Genomic DNA, 14,574 nt, shown 5'->3' with positions numbered 1-14,574 from the left:
TATCTCACAATCCTGTCATGCATTCCAAAACCAAGCATATCGACCTCAGGTATCATTTCATTCGTGATCATATTATGAAAGGTGATATTGAAATTCATTTCATTCCCACTGATAAACAACTAGCTGATGTGTTTACAAAATCTTTAGATGTCAAAACTTTTAAACATCTCATCAGCTAGTTAGGAATGCTAAATCCTGTGTAGCATTTCAGGGGGAATTGACAAAAATATTTTTTCGAATAAAGGAATTTTTTTTCTAAGGAGGAATTTTTGCCTCAGAAAATGTTTTGTCTGAAATGGCTCAGAATCTGAGAAGACTTCAGAACTTTAGAAAATGAGATGGCTCAAATTGCACTTACTGAACCTCTCTCGGAATTAAATAAATCAAATCTGAAGTCAATCAGAACCTTTTATTTTATAAGTGATATCTGGTTTGCAGATGGACACAAAGTTTTACTGTATAAAGATACCTTTTTGCTTACGTGTCATACTACTTGCGTCGTAAAGAAAAATGATCATTGCTTTTGCATTAAACAAGGATGAATACTTTTGGAAAATGTGGGGTCATGGCCGTTGTTGCATTAAAAGCGGACGTGTAACCAAAAATTATTTCGGACTTCAAACCCGATCAAAATTACCATTTAATAAAATATTATTTCTTTTAATTGGGTTTGAACTTCAAAATTCTTTTTATTTTATTTTCTTTGGAAATCCTTCGTATTCCCTTCGAAAATATAAATACTCTTTCCAAAAATCATTCTCACATTTACTTCATTTTTAATTTACTCCCCAATCATTCATTCTCTCTCATTCTCTATTCCTTCAAACACTCAAACCCTAAATCACATTCTTTTCATCTTCATCTTTCCAAAATCAAATCATCATGGCAAAATAACCATCCCAAGCCAAATCTCTCATTACTTTCGAATATAATCCTCCAAAGCCTGCAGTAAAGGCCAGTTCAAATTGGCCAGAGAAGTTTGAAGCCAAGGCCATTCGTTTTAATATGAACAATTTTAAAGTCGCCCTCAATGCCAAAAATAAAACTCTCATGGGTCGAATAAATAAATTTCTTGACGAATGTCCTCTTTCTTTTGCCTTGACTGTAGATCCAGAGATTCTTTACCATAGATATCTCTTAGAATTTTAGTACACAGCCAAAGTAAGCAAGGATCATAAATCCATTGCTTTCACTCTCAAGGATAGCACGAAGAAATGTGTCATCACTTTGGATGCATTCAGAGAGGCCCTTCATCTAAATTATTTGCAAGAATCTGCTGCAATGCTTCAGGTATTTACTAAAACTGACACAGCACGACCGACTGGCTCAGAAAGGTCACTGGGCGGGTCGCAAAAGAATGCGAGACCCACCGGTGCACCTGGTGACAAATTATTGAGGTTGGTTAAACCCAAACCAGCCTCAACCACCCAGTCACAGCCCTCATCCAATGACCAACCTGAGGATCTCCCAAAAGATCCCTCGTGATCTCAAGGGCGTTTTAAAACGACGAAAATTTAAGAAGTCCTCACAGCCCAAGGACACTACCATCGAAGCACACTTTTCTGGTACCTCCCAAAAGGAACCAAAAGAATCAAGTCAAAGGGAAAACCCACAAGCAACCATCTCCAAAATTTCTGTAGGAGGAGATGGTGAAGAAAACTTAAGTGTGTCAGCCCAACACACAATAGAAGTTGAGTCTGCACTTGCACCCCCTGAAACTTCACAAATCTTACACTCTTCTATTGCACAAACTGTTGATGTTTCTCAGGTGATACCCAGAGAGACTGAGGTTTCAACTTCCGCGGCCGATGAAGGGATTCTTGGAAATAGCACAAGAATTACTGAGGCAACCCCGGTATCGACTATTGTAGGCTAAGATGCTACGGCGGAGCCTATCTCTATAACTGGTAACGATGCATCTACTCTTGAAGTAGTTGTTGAACCAGCATCTGGAACTGGCAGCAGTGGTCAGGTCTAGGGCATATCTGATCAGAGTGAGGTCTTGACTTCATTCTGGTATGAAGATGAGCCACTTCAGGGGAATCTTGATTCCCTTGCTAACTTTGAGTTTGATGAGGACCTATTGGAGGAGAACCAGTCATCTGGTTCTGAGCCAACCTTCAACCTCGCAAACGTCCAACCTCCCCCAGAAAATCCAAATGTTTTTGTTGAACAACCATACACCTGACCACCAATCTCACATCAACACCCTTTGTTTCCTGAAGGCTCAACTCCTGCATACATTACTTCACCAACCTTCCAACCACAACTTCAACATTTACACCCACAAATTCACAATGTTCCACCCCAAAGGACTTACGATGTGCCAGAAGAGCAAGATAAAGACTTGGACTCAGAAACAGAATCTGAGGGTCCAACTGATGTTCAATTGGAAAGAACTCTTGCTGGCCTTCGTACATTGCCCTTTGTTGCTTCTGCTTCTGCACAACCACCTCCTCCTTTGAGTGTGGAAACACAGTTAGAGAAGAATAATACCGAAGTCCAAAGCCTACTTCTCAAGGTAGAGGACTTGTCTAAATCTCTAACTGCCAACACCAGGTCCTTGTCTGATTTGAAGAGTGCTCAGGTATTTCTTGGAACTGAGTTCACCAAGGTTGCTAGTAATGAAGGACTGGTGGGTGGGATGCTCAATGAACTTGTGATGGCTTGTGATCGTATCAGCTCAGCCATCAGAGAGACTGATCAAAAGAGATGTGCAGACTTCAGTTGTTGCGAATCTGACATCTAGTGTTGAAATTATGAAGGAGGAAGTTCTGGCAGTCGCGAAAGAGGGGACTGAATTGGTAAAGAAGCGAAGTGTTGATGAAGTGATAAACAAGGTGCATTTGGAGTTGTCTCAGAATTTGGTTACTGAGCTAACAACTGCCATTGCATCTAAATTTGAGGATAAGGTCAAAGAGATGGTCGAGGACTTCACCAATAAATCAAATGAGAGAGTGGACAAGGCTGTTGAAGAAATTAAAAATTATGTGTCCACTCTCAACAAAACTGTCCAAGACCAGTCTCAGAAACTGGATGATATTCTGACCATCCTCGGGAAGGAGCCTACAGCTGTTGTTCTTCCCACTCCTTCTCCCCCATCTTTTACTGAAGCTGATAGAAAAATGCTAAAGGAAGTTTTCGAGCATGAGAAGCTGAACCTTAACTCATTATTCAGGTTAAGGGCTCATTTTTCAACAATGACAAAGGGGGTTTCTGATAGTATGACACAACAAAGTTGGGAACCTCTGCAGCGCATGCAAAAGGCAATTGAATTATACTCAAAGATGCCTGCAGAGATCCCCAAAGGGGGAAGTGAAGTGCCCATTGGTTTGTTTGCCAACTCACAAGAATTAATCGAAGCAACCAATAAGCATTCTGAAGCTGAGGGGGAACTTCAGAAGAAACAAGCTGAACCACAACCTTCTGAGCCTGCAAAGAAAGATAAAGGAAAATCTCAGTTGGTTGAAGAACCCAAGAAGAAGTCAAAGGGTTCTAGTTTAGTTGTCGGTGAGAATGTGGATGAGTAAGGTTTTCTGCTTACTGATCCAAAAGCTGATGAAAACAAGTTAAAAACCTTGCAGAAACAAGTATCAAATCAGTTCATTGCCTTTAGGGAAAACAAGCTTAGAGAAAGAGAACAACATCAGAAGATGGGGACTCTTGATCATATTGATGCTGCAGCTCTTGGTCTCTCATTTGAAATATATCATAAAATCAAAGGAGATGCAAGAGTGCAGAAGGCTTTGGCTGAAATGACTGAATATGAGTATGGGGTGAATTACTCAACTCTGGAACAGAAATTGGACCATCTCACCTTTCAGATGTCCATTGAGGACTTGGTAAAAAAAATAGAGCAAAGAAGATGGAAAATATAAAGAAGAATATTCTGGCTGAAGTTCTGAAGGTTGAGAAACAATTGTTGAAGCCCCCATCTGTGCCAAAAGTGACTGGACCAAGGAGTTCAAGGAAAAATGTTTGTGATGCGGATCTCTCCATTTTCAAGCCAATTTCTAAGGATGTTGCTGCAACACAAAAGAAACAAGAGTTGGCTCAGTATGAACATTATCTGAAGCACATATCCCATCCTGCCAAGATCATTGATATGGAAATTCTGAAAGAAGATGGTTTGAAATTGTTTGATCTGGTAGTGACAAGGGAAGGGAGAGCCCCACCAGAATATAACCAGGTTTCAGTTCACGAGTTTGGCATTTCTGAACATAGAGAGATGATTCCCATTCTGAAGGCTAAGCCTAAGTCTCGTCTGATTAGCGCATGGATGCAGAGGATCCAACAAAAGATGCAAGCCAAGAATGATATGGAGACAAGATTATTTGGGGAGAAAGACTCTTCACTGAAAAGGAAAGCTGCTGATGCACCTGAGGGCTCCAGGGCTGCAAAGAAGTAGTCTTTTACTCTGAAACTTTCATGTACTTGTAATTATTTTTGAATTGTATGTACTTGTAACAAATTTTGAGATTCTGTACTGTATATATGTTGCAAGTCCCTCATTACAAGTAGATGGTAGGTTTAAGTTAGAATTTACACAAGTAAATATTCTAAGACATCAATGATCTATAAGATGTCCTTAGAAAATTTTTCATATAACTTAAACAAAACTTGCATTTTAGACTTACAAACATGTATAGATAGCAGTCTAAAAATGCATGTAATATTTCAGAACAAATAGGGGGAATTTGTTAGGTCGAAAATCGACAAAGTATAATTTGTTCAGAAATATTGAAGTTCAGAGAAGATACTTGTACAGAAATTCTGAGACGTCCCTCAGAATTAGTTTTCTGAAGCTTCACCTCAGATCAAGATCAACACATCTGAAGACTTTCATTCTGAAGTCGAAGACTGAAGAATGAAGAAGGGAAACCTCTGAGGAGCAGAACTCTGAGAAGATTCCATCTGATTGAAGATCTGAAGGCTCTCAGCGAAAAAGTATTTACAACACTTTTTCACTGATTATGAGGAATTCTTTTTGCAGGCTTTAAACTACCTTTACCCGGTTAATAACTTTATACCTGGGATTGGGATAGTTTTAGCAAAAGGTTGGGAATAAAGTATGTCAAGTCACATCAAGAAACTTATATACTTTACCTTAAACAAACATGTTATGGATTTGTCCTACAAATCCATAAATGCACCCTACCATATTTGTACGACATTTGCCATGTCATCAAGACATGTTTGCCTATAAATATAAGACTTCTCACACTTGCAAAAATGCTTGGAACCTTGGCATTGCAACGTGTGATATTTACTCTAAGTATTCTTACGAGTAATTCCTCGTTGATTAGATCATTTGTATTTCTAGGTTGTTTAGATATTTTCACAAGTGTGATTATCTTTGTTCCGCAACAACCTTTGTATATTGTTTATATCAATAAATAAAATACTTGGAAAAATACATCTCGACTCATTGCCATAATACTTGATTATATTTAGTATTTATATAGTTTCAAGCAATTGTTCTTACTTATCATATTTGTTCATATCCATTATCTGGATCGTGATTCTTAACTAGTCTTCATCTAGATTAGAATCACTTGTCAGTCGGGTTACTTGATATAATTGTCTTTAGTGTTATACCTTTATTATATCTTGTATTCGATTAACATCTTGTGTAGGTGGACTCACACCTACTGAATCGGTGACGACGATTCCTAACCGTATCTTTAGCGATAGCTATAGATACCGTGGAAACCTTCCATTGCAGAGTCGACCGAGGGACATAAATCTTTTTGGTGCATGATGAGCGTCCATTTTAAGATAAAAACCCTATCAAAATGCTTCATTTCAATCTATAAATGAGTTAATATTCCTGAACTATTGGTACTTAATGGAATCGTATGTTTATGCAGGTTCGCGGAAGATGCGATAGAGGGTAAATGGCATCAAGTGACTCAAGAAGGAAGCCTATGAAGTTACAAGACACAAGGAAGTGATTCGGGAGCCGAACGAAGAAGAACAAGCTGCAACAGGAGTCACCAGCGGCGCTGGGGAAGTCCCAGCGCCGCTCCCAGGTCACCAGCACCGCTGGCCTAAAGAAACCCAGTTCCAGCGCCACTGGGTGGCCCAGATCTGAAACCAACTTAAATCACTATTTAAGCCGAACTAACCCTCAAAACCCTAAGAGAGGGCCGATTCAGCAGCCTAAACCGCCCAGTATCAACCCTAGTTTGTAGTTGCATATTCCAAGAAGGTTTTGGAGCTTATGGCACCTTTCGATCTTCATCCGCGGTCTAGATTTATCTTTTCTATTTACTTTATACTATCAAACAATGTCTTTATCTTTTCAAACTTTGTTATTCCTTTAATAATGCTAGGCTAGTATGCTGAATACTTGTTTGGATCGATGTAATTATGTAGACGTTTGTTGTTTTACTTTGTTTGTTGGAATCTATTTTGTAGTGTGTTTTACTGTTTATCGTAGATCCATGTTTATTAGTAATTCATGATGCTATAGGTTCTATAACCGAATATATTAGTTTAATTTTGATGGTTGTCTATGATCATACACTAGGACTAATATGCTAGGACGGAAAACACTAGTCGGTCTATAACTAGGAGTAAAAGATTATTCACTTGTAACCAAGGGATCCAGAACCATAGTAACTAGGATGAATTGAACATGATACTTAACAATGTCAGACGTGATCCAGTGACATGTAACCGAGCATTGTGGTCACCGGAGAGAATTATTATCTGGTCCTGGCTTAAGAGCCAGGTAACTAAAAGATGAACTAGTAACACAAACTTTAGGTCATTAATGCTTACAATGAATCTAGCGATAATTTGTTTATAGGGTAGTGTGAGTCTAGCGACAGCACTAGTAATTAGGCAAAGTGAATCTAACGAGAATCTGAGCCTTGTTTAAGTTTCCAACAGTCTAACAAACGGGTAGAATACTATTTGGTCGTACCATGAGATCGGAGATGCCAAACAAGTATTTTAATTTAATTACTGTTATTTGCTTTTTCAATATTCTACGTTGTGTCTTCTGACGCAGTATGCCCCGGTAATATCGGATAGTGACTGTTAAATATTAGTTTATTAGGAGTTAGTGACATACCCCCAAAAAAAACTAGAATTACACATATTATTAAATTAGGTAGAGCAAGCGTCCCTGCAAACGATCCTGTAATCTACCACTAGACTATGTTACACAGACCGGGTTCTCTGCTCGTAAGTGTGTTAGTTTTAGGATAATTTACTTGTACAACATAATAAATTTAAAAGCTAGAATCAATAATAAAATCGCACATCAAATCTTTTTGGCGCCCCTGCCGGGGACGCGATACATTCTTTGTTTAGTAGTGTAATTTGATCCTGCTTTGTGTTTCGGCACGAAGTAGTTACTTTTCAGTACTTAGGTTAAGTCATTCAGGTTAAAAGTCAAATTAGGTCAGCTGGTGGGAACAGACTGCTGCCCAAGTTCGGCAACTGTCACAGTACCAGCAGACAAACTGGTGGATCCCTCACTATTTTAAGGCCCGCCTAATTGTCATTCTGTCTCACCTTGGATTGGTGCATCAGCTTTAGAGAATGCCAGTAACATTCTGTTTGGAATCTGGACCTCTCTAGGTGATGAGACAAGAGGGTCCAAATTCCTCAGCATATCTGGGACAGTGTAAAGAGACTGAGTGTTGTGATATGCATCACTGCCCAGGATCTGAAGAAAACAAAGCGACAAATATCTGGAGAAGGGTATATACAGACCCTTGGTACCCTTCAGCTTCTGTACAAAGCTTCTATACAAGATCTAAGCAAAGTCCACTCGAAGTCCATTCCACAAACAGTAAGCCATCTCTACTTGTATTGAGTTGGTCTGGTCGAGTCCATCAGAACTTCCTCCCATGTTTTCCACCAGATGAATGAACAAATATCTCCATGAGGGTGTGATGCCTTTCAACGTCATAGCACCTTTTGTCTTCAGCACCCCATTTTCCAAACACTCCTTGTTTCCCATGTCGAGGAGCACCTGGCGAAGGTTTATGTTTTGGGAGATGGCTACTGGAGTCTCACATTCTCTCCAGTAGTTAAGATGCAGAGCATCTCCCACAGTATCGGCTGTAATGGTACAATATACTCAACTGTTCCATTCTTGAGAGTGAAAGAGATGGATGAGCAGTCTTCAGATAGTTTTGCAGTGTACCAGAGTTCACACAAGTAGTCATGGTACAACTTGTGTGGGTTAAGAGAAAAAGACTCGCCAATGGGAGAATCCAGAAGAAATTGTTGGATTCTTCCGATGAGAGAATTGGCGGCTTGAACCCCTTTCAAACTAGCCATGGGATTATTACGGTTCAATTTAATTGATTTTGCCTCAGGGGCACTATGATCATGTTTGATTTGAGGAGATGGATTATATGCAACAGTGAGCAGATTTATATCTCTGCTGCGAGAAGATTTGGGAGCCAGTGGCAAGAAGCTCCAATGACAACCAGTAGTGATCCATCAGTGAAGATGCCTACTAAAGAATTCCAGTGACGAGCTCCAGTCTAGACTCCAGTATGGTTGCTCCAGTTTTAAGTCACTAGTTTCAATAAATAAAGTTTTTTTCAGTTACATGATTGTGGGCCTAATAAAGAAGGAATGTGTTTGACAGTTGTTGATGAGGATAAGAGAGGAGCGTGTGGCAACGTTAATCCTAATGTTTTGTGGGTCCTTGTGCAGAAGGAATCCTTCTAGAAGCTTTGTCTGTCCTTTTTCTATTGGCTATTAAAGTAGTGGTTGTCCTTAGCCCATGACAACCGTTAATTATTTTATAATATTTTTGTACTTTCTTTATTTTAGAAAATAGCATTTGTGGCTAATAAATAGAGTCTCATTTTCTCATTGTAAACTTAGTTAATTTTGAATGAAATAAATAGAGCAGCCTCTTTATCTATAATTGTGGTGACTCGTTCTTTATCAATTATAGTGGTGAGATCTTTAAATCTTCGATTCCTTTATCTGTGTTTGTGGTGGCTAGACCTTTATCAAATATAATGGAGGGTTGAAGTGTTTCCTTTATCCTTAATTCTGGTGGCTCATCCATTACGAATCTTGATAGTGGATTCTTTGTCTATCTTTAATTTATCGTCTTGTTGTTGTTTGCTTATTTTCATAAAACAAGAAATACCAAAAATAGTCTTCCGATGTTGTTTGTCGTGTGATTTACACATCAACGCACTCATGAGAGGAGACCTAACATCCACTAGTCTTATGTCTCACTTCCGGATTGTGTAGGTTAACTTCTTCACCCCCAAAATTCATAGGTTGCCTCCGCAACTCCCAAATTCAAGGCTGATTTGTTAATGGGTTAAGGGCTGAGGTCAAATCTGATGTGGAGCACAATTCCTTCCTAAATAGAGAGGAAGACTTTGAATGAGTCGTATGCCCATCTTTGTAACATCGTAAGATTGAGGAGGTTATCAAATTAACGGTGAGGAGATAATAAAAAAGGCTCCCAACGGAGCACATCGGTTTCTCATCAACACACGTCACTTGTGTGACACCATTGGCAGTGATGCGTAAAGCACACAATAACCAAGCACAGCGGAATTTTACAACAACTCAAATTACTATATTTGGTATTTTCTGATTTTATGAAACAAAACCAACAAAAACAAGAGATTAAAATACAAGGATAGATAAAAGAATCCACCACCAAGATTCGTAAAGGCTAAGCCACCGGAATCAAGGATAAAGGAAACACTCCAACCCACCACTATGTTTGATAAAGGTCTAGCCACCACAAACACAGATAAAGGAATCGAAGATTTAAGATCTCACCACTATATTTGATAAAGGACGAACTACCACAAATATAGATAAAGGGATCACTCCAAACCATCAAAATCAAAGATCTATAAAGGTAAATGAAGATTTTGGATAAGAAATAGACACTGCTCTATTAATTTCATTCAACAACATAATCTGCCTTACAATGAAAAATACAATCCCTATTAAAGTCACTAATGTTATTTTCTAGAATTAAAGAAATACAATAATAAAAGAAATAAAAGGCTGTCACAAATAACAAGGACCACCACTACTTTAGACAACCAATAGTAAAAGGGCATGTGCAGCTTCTAGAATTATTCTCTTAGAAATGGTCCCCACAATTGGCACATGCAACCCTTAAGGAATGTGTAACATACATGGGTCCATTCTTATCCATCACTCCTTGAAATATTCTTAAATGCACTCATGAAGACTACGTATGAGGAATCTTTCATTTGGACCAGAATCTAAGTGAAATAATGACAGAAACACCTAAGTTAAACTGGTGACATTATTCTGATGCAACTGGAGACTGGCAACTGGAGAAGTGATCTGGAGAAACTTCACTAGAGAAATGATCTGGAGGATCTTCACTGGAGAAGTGATCTAGAAAAACTTCACTAGAGAAGTGATCTGGAGGATCTTCACTAAAGAAGTGATCTGGAGAATCTTCACTGGATCTGGGGGATCTTCACTGGAGAAGTAATCTGAAGGAATCTCACAGGAGAAGTAATATGAAGAATCTTCACTGGAGAATGGATCTGGAGGATGCCAACTGGAGAATAGATCTGGAAGATGTCATCTGGAGGATGTCATCTAGAGAACGGATATGGAGGATGTCAACTGGAGAACGTATCTGTAGGTTGTTTACTGGAGAAGTAATCTGGTGACTGCAACTGGAGGATTTTACTGGTAAACTTTAAGCCCAGCAACTTTTGTCTTGGTTGCAAAACTCCAATACTTGACTTAGTATCAAAATCAACATATACCAGTATTATATTGCCAATAAAGGATATCCAAGTGTTATTTGTTGTTTGCTGAACTTCATTTAACAAATACACGAACCAAGTTTTTATGTGGAAATGGCTCGGGGTCATTTCCGCATCAATCTCTCCCTCCTTTTTGGGACTTTCCCTCAAGTCCTTAAAGTAAGGCTTCGAGTTTTCATTTCTGAATATCTTCAGTTCATAAACGAATTCTGATAATACCCTCCCGGCAATAAAGCTTGAATTTTCAGATTTCTTGACTAAAAGAAATTCCAGCACATCAACTTCCAAGGTTGTTGATAGTGAGTGAGAAACCTCGAAATTCATCATGGATTCAAGGACCAACAGATATGAAGCTTGATTAACCTTTGAAACATCAAAAAAGACCAGATTATTCTCTTCAGTACTTGTTGTAACGATGAGCACGTCTACCATGAGATTACACTTCTCTAACCACACATACAAATCACGCCTTCTCAAAGTAACAAAAACAAGAATTGGAAAGTTAAAATAACTTCTAGTACACATAACAACCAGATTGCTTTTCATCTTACAAGTGATCTTACAATTAACCCTATACTCATTGTCGACCTGCTGCTCATTAGTTCTTATAAAACGAGACACATATAACTTCATTTTCACCTTGCCCTTAACCTTCCGTTCAGCTCCAAGATCAAATAAGTGTTGCTGTTTGACTTTAGGATTAGCCAACAAATCAGATTTCCGATGCCTTAATGAGTATAACATTTCAACAAACCTTCTCATAAAATGAGAATAAACAAGAATACCATCTTCTAAACCCTTTTTATACCTAACTAGACTAACAAATAATTTATCTTATACCATGGTCTTCATTTTACATTTAACCTTCTCACTGGCTTCAAGATCGAATGAAAAGTGTTGTTGAGTGGTTTTAAAATCAACAAACAAATCAGCCTCCAAGTAGGAATTTTCAACATTCTTTCTACCCTCAAAATGAATTATCACATAAACATCTTTCTTCACACCTTCCATAACTATATTTGTCGGTTCTACTCTAAACTTCAATATGAATTGTTGTTGAAAATCAGACTTTCAAGTTTTTAACAAACTCGACGTTTCATCCCACACGATGGCCTTATCATAATCATACATATCAATATGAACAAATAATGTAATCACTTCAGCCTTAATCATTTCATCAGGCCATAAACGATTAAGAGTGACTTGCCTCTTTCGAACACGCAATGAACTAGTGTTCAAGTGAACATCATGACAATTATTATCATGTACCGAAAGAGGAGCATGCATAGGAATAACACAAAAACCCATACCATAATAATCGAATTTGAAAGTAAACACAAGTGTTCGGTTAGTAGTTGTTACCCCTATCCCTTCCTTAAGCCATTGAGTTGTAACTGGTAGTGACTGAGTAGGCACAAAGTTCTTCATTAGGCATATAGACATTGCTTGTTGAATTTCAACGGATGGATCTTCAGTTGACACTTCAGTCGGAACTTCAGATGAAACTTCAGATGAAACTTCAGTTGGGACTTCAGTTGGAACTTTAGTTGGTACTTCAGTTGAAACTTCAGTTGATACTTCAGTTAACTCGTCAGTTGTATCATCAGTTGTATCTTCAGTTGAGTCGCCAGATGGCTCTTCAATTGAGTCGTCATGGCTCTTTAGTTGAGTCGTCAGTTAGCTCTTCAGTTGGAGCTTCAGTTGCAGCTTCTATAGACTTTTCTTCACCAGTAGCATAAGAAAAACAAGGCTATAAAATATTTTCTTGCCATGATTCATCAACAAAAACTTCATGAGGACGATTAGCATTCCGAATCATCAAGAAATCATCAAGGTCAACTTCCTTTACTTTTTCACCATCATCATCATAAACACATGGCTGAAAAATATCATCTTCTTGTTGATCTTCATTCATTTCAAGTGAATGATCAGTTCTCTTGAATAGCAAAAAGTCATCATCAATATCAAACATTTCTTCTTTATCATAAAGAGGCTCTTGTTCAATATCAACCGCAACTTTTATCTTTTTAAAAGAACTACGGACTGATCTAATCTCCATGAAAGTTGGATTGAAATCAGTGAGTTTCTTACGAGCATTTTTCTTTTTTGTTTCCCTCACATGATTTTCTAACACATCTAAGATTTCACCCATTTGTTTTTCGAGAGATTTAAGCTGCCTATCTCTTCGAATATTCTCTAAAACAAGATTTCTATTATAACCCATTTTTATTATCTAAATGAAAAGATAATCAAAAATAGATCTAGACAAGCGCGATCAGATCTAAACTTGGAAACCACAACTTCATGAATAAACACATTAAGATCTAAACAACAATATTCAAAGAGAATCAGATCTGTAAAATTTTGAGACAACTCTACCCAAACAGATTTTCAACAAAGAAACAAACACCAACAGCATAAAAAGATTAAGAAACCTTTTTCAAAACCGTCTCTGATACCAAATTTGATGCGTAAAGCATGCAATAGCCAAGCACAGCGGAATTTTACAACAACTCAAATTACTAATTTCGGTATTTTATGATTTTATGAAACAAAACCAACAAAAACAAGACAATAAAATACAAGGATAGATAAAAGAATCCACCACCAAGATTCGTAAAGGCTAAGCCACCGGAATCAAGGATAAAGGAAACACTTCAACCCACCACTATGTTTGATAAAGGTCTAGCCACCACAAACACAGATAAAGGAATCGAAGATTTATGATCTCACCACTATATTTGATAAAGGACGAACCACCACAAATATAGATAAAGGGATCACTCCAAACCACCAAGATCAAAGATCTATAAAGGTAACTGAAGATTTTGGATAAGAAATAGAGATTGCTCTATTAATTTCATTCAACAACAAAATCTGCCTTACAATGAGAAATACAACCCCTATTTACAGTCACTAATGTTATTTTCTAAATTAAAGAAATACAATAATAAAAGAAATAAAAGGCTGTCACAAATAACAAGGACCACCACTACTTTAGACAACTAATAGTAAAAGGGCATGTGCAGCTTCTAGAATTATTCTCTTAGAAATGGTCCCCACAATTGGCACATGCAACCCTTAAGGAATGTGTAACATACATGTGTCCATTCTTATCCATAACTCCTTGAAATACTCTTAAATGCACTCATGAAGACTACGTATGAGGAATCCTTCATTTGGACCAGAATCAAAGTGAAATAATGACAGAAACACATAAGTTAAACTGGTGACATTATTCTGATGCAACTGGAGACTGGCAACTGGAGAAGTGATCTGGAGAAACTTCACTGGAGAAGTGATCTGGAGGATCTTCACTGGAGAAGTGTTCTAGAGGATCTTCACTGGAGAAATGATCTGGAGAAACTTCACTGGAGAAGTGATATGGAGGATCTTCACTGGAGAAGTGATCTGGAGGATCTTCACTAAAGAAGTGATCTGGAGAATCTTCACTGGAGAATGGATCTGGGGGATTCTTAATTGAGAAGTAATATGAAGAATCTTCACAAGAGAATGGATCTGGAGGATGCCAACTGGAGAACAGATCTGGAGGATGTCATCTGGAGAACGGATATGGAGGATGTCAACTGGAGAACGTATCTGGAGGTTGTTTACTGGAGAAGTAATCTGGTGAATGCAACTGGAGAATGCAACTGGAGAAAGCAACTGGAGGATTTTACTCGTGAATTTTAAGACGAACAACTTTTGTCTTGGTTGCCAAACTCCAATACTTGACTTAGTATCAAAATCAACATATACCAGTATTATATTGCCAATAAAGGATATCCAGGTGTTATTTGTTGTTTGT

This window comes from Erigeron canadensis, chromosome 2, assembly GCF_010389155.1.
Source record: "Erigeron canadensis isolate Cc75 chromosome 2, C_canadensis_v1, whole genome shotgun sequence".
Classification (NCBI taxonomy): domain Eukaryota; kingdom Viridiplantae; phylum Streptophyta; class Magnoliopsida; order Asterales; family Asteraceae; genus Erigeron; species Erigeron canadensis.
The sequence above is the reverse complement of the archived record's forward strand: the minus strand, read 5'-3'. Positions refer to the sequence as shown.